Source organism: Antechinus flavipes, chromosome 5 (assembly GCF_016432865.1).
Source record: "Antechinus flavipes isolate AdamAnt ecotype Samford, QLD, Australia chromosome 5, AdamAnt_v2, whole genome shotgun sequence".
In the NCBI taxonomy this organism is placed as follows: Eukaryota; Metazoa; Chordata; class Mammalia; order Dasyuromorphia; family Dasyuridae; genus Antechinus; species Antechinus flavipes.
In genome coordinates, this window is record NC_067402.1 from 99,886,280 (window position 1) to 99,895,828 (window position 9,549).

A 9,549-nucleotide genomic window follows, 5' to 3' on the forward strand; every position below is an offset into this window, starting at 1 on the left:
TAATATATTATTTGTTTATTAAAGCTTAAAGCTTTTGTCTCATGATATCCACCAAAAAGTAATAAAATTTGTAAATTTTTCAGAATCTAAAATTTTAAGTAACTACACTTATACAAAGCTAGAGCTAAAAGAGATGTTAGCTTATTTTACAGATGGAGAAACTGAGATCCGGGGAGTGTCTTGCACATGAGTTAAAAAATAAATGTTTATTGAATTAAATTGAATTTTAAAAGTTTTGAAGGACTGAGTATCTTCTTGGTCAAATATACTATGGAATTTAATATCTTGCATGTGGATGAAACATAGAAAATCTGAAACTTATTTTTAAAAATTTAGTTTTTTGTATGTTTGAGGTATTAAAGAGAGCATTGATGCTAGAAAAGTCATCAATATCCCTGATGTCTTTCAAACTTCTATTTAAAATTCTATCCCTTCTATTGTATAATAGAATAATAGAATAATCATATCATGAAGGTTGTGTTTGGATGATGAAAAGCTACAATTAGAAAACAAGTCCTACCACCCACATGTGTTTACAGTTATGATATAAGGGAAAGAGAAATGGATATGGGCCAGAATCTCTGAGTTCTTTTTGCCACTTACCATTTTAGTGACCTGGGAGTACATCATTTTTACCTCTTAGACTCAGTTTCTTAATCTAAAATGGGGGAGTATATATTAGATATTATCTAGAATTTCTTCTAACTTTTCACTTTTGTGAGTATGTTATTTCATCTTTTTGAGCCACCATTGCTGTTTCTATAAAATGGATATTATAAAAATAGTCCATTTATGTCACAAGAATGACTATGATTATCAAGTGAACTACTGCACATGAAAATGCTTTGTATATTATAAATAGATGTCATTATTCGTGTTATTAATAGAGTTTAGGGTTATAATTTAACATAGTTATACAATATAACATATTGTATATAATGTAAATCATATGATACACAGGTAGCAAGTATCAGAGGCAGAATTAAAAAGCAAGCTAATGTTTCCATTTCCTAGAAAGTGAAGGAATGGTCTCAGAACTCTTAGAATAAAGACTATGGATTTACTGAAATATCATTAGACAATTTCACTTTCTTCAGTTAAAAATTCAGTAAAGAAACTGAATTTAAAAGCAGGGTTCAAGCCCAAACTTCTTGATTCTTATATGAAGCAATCATAGAAGACAGCACTGGTTTGAGGTTCCAGATAGAGATGAAGGTCTAAGTAATAAAAATCTGTTTTTAAAGGTCTAGCTGAGCCTTTCATTCTGTTACTTTCAACATAAATTCCAAATTCAAACCCAAACTCTAAGTTAAACAGATTCATAGACTTGGCTAGATTTACTGTCTTTTAGCTTAGAACTTCCCCTTTCTGCTTGCCCAAATAGGCTTATTATTCACTTACCTCTGGCTCTCTCCTGTTTGGCGTCCCACAGTCTTTACTGCTGAGATGTTTACCAGATTCTTCAATGGATCAAAGATAGAGAAGTGAAGTCTGGCTTTGCCGGACAGACATGAAGGAGTAGAGCAAGGAATAACTGAAGAGATGCTTTTCAATAACACTCAAATAATAATAACAAAATAAAATTAATACAATTAAAACTGAAAATAGCTCCAGTTCTTTTGGATTTTGTTAAAAGGCTTGATATCCCTCATACCAGACTTCAGAATGTCACCTTCCATGAAGGCATAGGAAGTCAGAAGGAGATGTGTCCTATTGAAACAAATTAAGGCCCTCTGAACACTAGATCCACTTCTGCTTCAATCTAATACTTTCTCTTTTCTTAGGATGCTTTGTTCTTGCATCAATTTCTCTACTATTTCTGCCACCTGAGCATTTTCTTTAGGAATGGGAAGCAGAAATCCCAGGAGAGGGGGGAAGCTCTTTGGCCCCCTTTTAGCTTAACTACAAGATTAAATGATTTAGAGAACAATGAGAAGGTCAAGAAAAGTAGGGAAGAAAGAATTACAGAGATTTACTAGAGTGGTATTGATTGTAGTTGTTCCTTAGTTTAAAGCTCCTTAAATGGATTTCCTATTCGTGAACCTCTGATGTTTCCTGATTAATTGGGGGGGGGGAAGGGAAGGGGAGGGGAGGCAGATAGATTTCATTATTGCCTGTAACCTCACAAGGAGAAGTTCTATACAAATTATTCTCTGAAGCAAAAATCAGGAAAAATGGTAAGGAAATGCAATGTGTTTGCACCCGATGGCCTTGAAAGATCCATGGTAGCAGTTGGAGAATAGAGTGCATCTCTCTGAAGTTTCAGTGGCTGTATATATGTGTGGTACATGTACCTGTAATGTATAACAGCCTGATCCAGTTCTCACTTTGAATAAAACCAGATGGGTATTTTAGAACATGCAGTAGCTTGAGGAACTTTGTACTATACTTCTCTATGAGCAGTGTGTGTGTGTGTGTGTGTGTGTGTGTGTGTGAATTTTCTCCTGCATCAATTAAAATTATATGACTAAACATAGGAATGCGGTCAGCAAGCTGATAGGTTTGGCATTTGACACCTCTGAAAGGATGTTCTTTTCCCCTATTCTGGTTCTATCCTTATAAGAGAATTGGAAATATTGAACTCTAGAATTGTAACTGTGAATAACTTCCTCAATGGCTCAGGCCCATGGGATTAATTATTTATAAGACGTGAGAATGACTATCACCAAAGAAAACTATCTTTCTCCTACTCTTCATAGCCAAACTTTTTTGAAAAAAAAAAAAGCCTACAGCTAATGTATTTCTTTTTTCCATCATCTACTTTCTGCTCAATCTTTTGCAATCTGTCGTTTGTCCTTCATCATTCTATTGTAAATAGTCTTTCAAAGGTCATTTATGACCCCTAATTGCCAAAAATCAATAATATTTAATTTAATTCTTAATCTCTATCCTTTTCCTTTTCTCCACAATCTGTGCCATATTTTCCTTCATTGATCTGTGCCTTTATGCTCAAATGGGTTTTCCCCTTGATTTCACATATACAATTCCACTCTAGCCACTCCTTTTCTCGTTCTTGGTCATTTGTCCTTTTCCTGACTTCAAAAGCAATGTCCAAACTTTTTCCAACAGCTTACTTTACTTCTCTCCTTACCTTCTCTCCCTTGGAAAACAAAACCAAAACCAAAACAAAACACATTTCTTCAAATGGCCTCAGCCACCATCTCTATACAGGAGGATTAGTTCCTCTCAAAGGAGTCTGAATCTTTCTCTCTCTTTGATAGTCTTTTTAATCCTCATGATCTGCATCTCCAGATGATGAGGAAATATTTCTACTTGTTTATCTCTCAAACCCAGTTTGTCCAAAATTTAAGCTTTTGTTTTTCTCCAAAAACTTGTTCTTCCTTTTGACTATCCTACTTATGTCAATAGTGTTACTATTCATTCAGTCTCTGATATGTGAAATCTTATCTTCAACTTTTTGCGTTTCTTTGCCTCTCCTATCCTATATCAATTCTTTCTATTATCTCATTGCATTTTGTCTCAGGAGAAGTGTGGCTAACCTTTTGACCATTCTAGGAAAAAATCTTAGTCCCAGAGAACTGAATGATGAAACAAACTTCTCTACTCTTAGCAGAAAGGTTAGGAATAAAGAATGCACAATTTGAATCTGTATAAAAAGATACAAAAATAAGATAAAAATGGGCACATGGTTGATACATAAAGGTAATATACCATAAGTAAATTAGAAGAGCAAGAAACAGTCTACTTTTAAGATCTAGAGAGAAGGGAAGAAGAAGTAGAGAACGTTAAAAATGCAAAATGGAAAATTTTGATTACATTAAATTAAAAAGTCTTTTTACCCAAATATAACCAATGCAACCAAGATTAGAAGGAAAGCAGAAAGTTGGGGAACAATTTTTACATCCAGTGTTTCTGATAAAGGCCTCATTTCTAAAATATATAGAGAACTGAGTCAAATTTATAAGAATACAAATCATTTCCCAACCGATAAATGATCAAAGGATATGAAGAGATAATTCTCAGATAAAGAAATTAAAGTTATCTGTAGTCGTATAAAAAACACTCTAAATCACTTTCTATCAGAGAAATGCAAATCAAAACAGCTATGAAGTCGACTTCATACCTATTGGATTGACTAATATGTCAGAATAGGAAAAAAGCAAATGCTAGCAGGGGTACGGAAAAATAAGGACACTGATGAATTGTTAGAGTTGTAAACAGATCCAACCATTCTGTTTTTATTATTATTATTATTATTATTATTTTATTTAATAATAACTTTGTATTGACAGAATCCATGCCAGGGTAATTTTTTACAACATTATCCCTTGCACTCGCTTATGTTTCAATTTTTTTCCCCTCCCTCCCTCCACCCCCCCCCCAAGATGGCAAGCAGTCCTATAAATGTTAAATATGTTGCAGTATATCCTAGATACAATACATATTTGCAGAACCGAACAGTTCTCATGTTGCACAGGGAGAATTGGATTCAGAAGGTAAAAATAACCCGGGAAGAAAATCAAAAATGCAAATAGTTCACATTCGTTTCCCAGTGTTCCTTCTTTGGGTGTAGCTGTTTCTGTCCATCATTTATCCATTGAAACTCAGTTAGGTCTCTTTGTCATAGAAATCATCTTCCATCAGAATACATCCTCATACAGTATCGTTGTCGAAGTGTATAATGATCTCCTGGTTCTGCTCATCTCACTTAGCATCAGTCCATGTAGGTCTCTCCAAGCCTCTCTGTATTCATCCTGCTGGTCATTTCTTACAGAACAATAGTATTCCATAACATTCATATACCACAATTTACCCAGCCATTCTCCAATTGATGGGCATCCATTCATTTTCCAATTTCTAGCCACTACAAACAGGGCTGCTACAAACATTTTGGCACATACAGGTCCCTTTCCCTCCTTTAGTATCTTTTTGGGGTATAAGCCCAATAGAAACACTGCTGGATCAAAGGGTATGCACATTTTGATAACTTTTGGGGCATAATTCCAGATTGCTCTCCAGAATGGTTGGGTTCGTTCACAACTCCACCAACAATGCATCAGTGTCCCTGTTTTCCCGCATCCCCTCCAACATTCATCATTATTTTTTTCTGTCATCTTAGCCAATCTGACAGGTGTGTAGTGATATCTCAGAGTTGCCTTAATTTGCATTTCTCTGATTAATAGTGATTTGGAACACTCTTTCATGTGAGTGGTAATAGTTTCAATTTCATCATCTGAAAATTGTCTGTTCATATCCTTTGACCATTTATCAATTGGAGAATGGCTTGATTTCTTATAAATTTGAGTCAGTTCTCTGTATATTTTGGAAATGAGGCCTTTATCAGAACCTTTAACTGTGAAGATGTTTTCCCAGTTTGTTGCTTCCCTTCTAATCTTGTTTGCATTAGTTTTGTTTGTACAAAGGGTTTTTAATTTGATATAATCAAAATTTTCTATTTTGTGATCAGTAATGAGATCCAACCATTCTGAAGAGCAATTTGGAACTATACTCAAAGGGCTATAAAACTGTATATGATCTTTGATTCAGCAATACCACTACTAGGTCTGTATCACAAAGAGATCATAAAAAAGGAAAAAGATTAACATGTACAAAAATATTTATGGCAGCTTTTTAGTGGTGACAAAGAATTGGAAATTGAGGGGATATCACCAACTGGAGAATGACTAAATAAGTTTTGTATATGAATGTAATGGAATACTATTGAACTATAAGAAATGATGAGCAGGCAGATTTCAGAAAAACCTAGACTTATATGAACTGATGTTGAGTGAAGTGAGCAGAACCAGAACTTTGTACATAGTAACAGTAATATTGTAACACTTAGTACTTTTTAGCAATACAATGATCCAAGATTCCAAAAGATTCATGATGGGAAATGATGTCTGCATCCAGAAAACAAACTATGAAGTCTCAATGCAGATCAAAGCATACTATTTTCATATTTTTGTTTTTTTTTTCTTTCTCATGATTTTTTCCTTTTGTTCTGATTCTTCTTTCACAACATGACTATTGTGGAAATATGTTTAACATGATTATATGTTATATGCAAATATATGTATATATTTATATATATACATAAATTGCTTGCTGTCTTAGGGAAAGTAAAGGGAGGAAGAAATAGCTGGAACTCAAATCTTATAAAAATGAATGTTGAAAACTATCCTTACATGTAATTGGAAAAAAAAATAAAGTATTATTAAATGGGGGGGAAATGGGAAAAATTTAGTTCTTTGACAATCAAGGCAAAAAGTCTTCTGGATTAGACCTAGACATGAAGCACTGGCTGCTGATTCTTAGTTCTGGTCAACTGAATTAGATTGTCATTATTGTGTAGTAGAAATCACTCTGTATTCCATCAGGAGACTTACTTTCATTCTCTATTTCTGACTAATTGTGTGGTTTGGGGCAAATCTTTTTAACTCCTGTAGGCCTGTTTCCTCAATTGAAAAATTGAAAATTGGGCAAGATGATTGCACAAGTACATTTCAGCTATAAAATGATCCCTATGATTAATCAATCAATCAATTGATAAATGCCTTGCTGCCTAGTCATTGTGCTAAGTCTGGGATATATAAAGATAAACATGAATTCATCCCTGGGGTCAAAAAAATTACATTGGGGTTATGGGTGGGAATAACAAGCATATCTAGAAGTAGATAGAAAATATGTACAAAGTATAATTTACTTTTAGCCAGACAACAGCAGTTGGAAGTTGATATGGTTTTAGGGATGAAAGTCAAACACAAAGGACCTCTAAGTATACTGCTTTGGCTTGTCTGGGCATGCCCAATTTGGAGGCCCCCAAGTCCCCTACCATTTGGGTGGGGGGTAGCTTCTTTTGGATGCCTGAGTCTTTAAAACTGGTGACACTGGGCTGCTCACTCTCTTTTAATCTACTTTTTCCTATGAAGCTCTTTCTCCTGCACATTCAACCCTAACACAGATGCAATGAACTATATGGATGAGAGGGGAAAGGGGCTTCTCCTTGAGCTCCCTCCTTTTTATTAATTTTGAAGTAAACATTTCTTTATTAAAGCTGGTACAACTGTTAGTGTATCTTTATTAAAGCTGGTACAACAGATTGAACTCAGGATGAGTGGCAGACCCAGCACTCTATCCACTCCACCACCTAGTTATTCTTCATATTCCATTAGTGAGAGGAAATCAATTTGAGGACACAAAAATCCTAATGAGACTTTATTTACGATCATAGTTATGTATAATGAGGTATATGTACATAACACTTACATATCCTAAAGCAAGAAACATTTTTCTCATTTTTATTCTTTGGGAAAATGACCATTTGTAGATAAAAATTTTTAAGAGGCAAAACCATGTTTTCATACACATAAAAAGAAATGTATAGAATTACAGAGAACAGATATTATGGAAAACATTGTAAATTTGAAGGATGCTGGTTCTACCATACCAATACAAAGTTTTTGGATAACCAACAGAGTTTGTCAGTGATCTGTAGTTAGATGATGATCCCACAAAATAGCCTGAAAAGCATTCAGACAGACACTGTAGTGGATTGCATAAAGACTTAAGAGTCCACCTGCTCAGGCTAGCAGGACTCAGCTCCAGGCCTTGCTCTAAGTAAGATCTTTGGTCTAGGCACCAGACTATCTCTTATAAACTTATTTGACTCCACTCCTTATTAGGATACTACAGCAAAGTTCATTTCCTCTTACAGCCCTGTAAGTTTTCTTCAAAAAAAAAAAAAAAAAACATTTGTCAGAGATGACTCTGAATATCAGTACTTTCTTAGTTCAGGTTTGATTTTGAGAAAAAATGAGACACTTACAAATTGCTGAACAATTAAGAAGGGAATACGCACTTATTAGTTATCTATTGTGTGCCAGACCTACACTAAATGCTTTATAAATATTATCTCATTTAATCCTCACAACAACTTTGTAAGTTTAGTGCTATTTTAATTATAGCCATTTTACAATTGGAAACTGAGGTAGTCAGTAATTAAGTGACTTACCCAAGGTCACATAGCTAGGCAGTTTCTGAGGCTGAATTTGAACCCAAGTCTTCCTGAAGACTCAGTGTTTTATCTACCATACTACTTAGTGGTCTAGTTAGCAAAATGAAATATGTTTTCCCCTAATGCAGCAAAGATATACAATAAGGATACAACAATACTTAGCTTCTCTCAATGAGGCTTCCCTCATCTCCAGATGGAAATAGTTTGTTCCTTAGGATAGGATATGATGAAGAAACAGTGATTTAAATTTTCTCAAATTTGTCCCTCATGGTAATAGAGTGAACAGAGTACTAGGATTAGAGTCAGGAAGATTTGAGTTCAAATATAGCTCTTTATTAGCTATATAACCCCAGGCAAATCAGTAAACTTTTGTTTGTCTTCAGTTTCCTTAATTGTAAAATATAGCCAATAACATCTATGTTGCAGGGTTGTTGTGAGGATCAAATGAAATATTTGCAAAAGTGTTTAGCACATGGCAAAAATTGCTGGGAAACTAGCCAAAGCCAGCATCTCACAACCCATATTAAGAAAAGACTGAAATGGGTACATCACAAAAACCTAGAAAGGAGAGTATATCCAGTAAGAAAAAATGTTCATCAGTAGCAAAAGTTACTATATATCAAGGAAGTAAAGTGAGAAAATAGCACTGACTTTGTAGATCTGGAATGAATAGATAACATTTAGAAAAATAACTGATAAATCTGTGAGGAAAGCCAAGGACAACCAAAAGATGTTTAATTCTGACTATACTGACATGAAGAGGAGAATCAAAGCTCTGACATGCTGAACAAAGACCTGATTGATAGATATTTTGTCTTTGTTTTCTAGACCAAGGAAAAATAGTGTAAAGGACAACCAGAAAATGACATTCAGAGCTTTGATATCCAAGATAAGTTAGGAGAACATTAAGCAGCCCTCAATAAATTCAAATCACCTGGCCCTATTGAGCTGCATTTCTAGCACTGAAAGAACCCCATTATATGATTACTGAACTACTAGCAAGTGTTATTTGAGAGATCAGGGAAAATTGATAAGAGACCACAAGATTGGAGAACTATAAATGTCTTGAATTTTTTTAAGGGAGAAGGAGATAATAGAGAATGAAAATTATAGGCAAATATGATTTCTGGGGAAATTCCAGGAAGTGGCTAATGAACACTCAGAGAAAGAAATGGATCACAAACAGCACCCCTCTTACAATCTGTGGGCTGAGAGCTCTGAAACTGCTGCTGCTGCTGATTTAGTTGCCCTAAAAGCCAGCTGCTGGCTTTCTGGGCACAGCCTGAGCTAGACTGTGCTCTATTCTTACCCTAGTGAGACAGACTTTTCTCACTCCAATGAGACAAACTTTTCTTGATGACCTTCTAAGTTGTCTTGGACTAGAAAATTATTTCAACTAATTTCTTTTTGTTCATTCTGCTGCTCCAGAATTCATTTTGAGGCATAATTTTAAAATTGCTTGGAATGGAATTTGGGAGAGCTCAGGTGAATCCCTCCTGCCTTTACGCTGCCATCTGGGCTCTGGGACCTATCTCCAAGATTTAAGGAGGGAGAGTTGTCAGGGTGGTGAC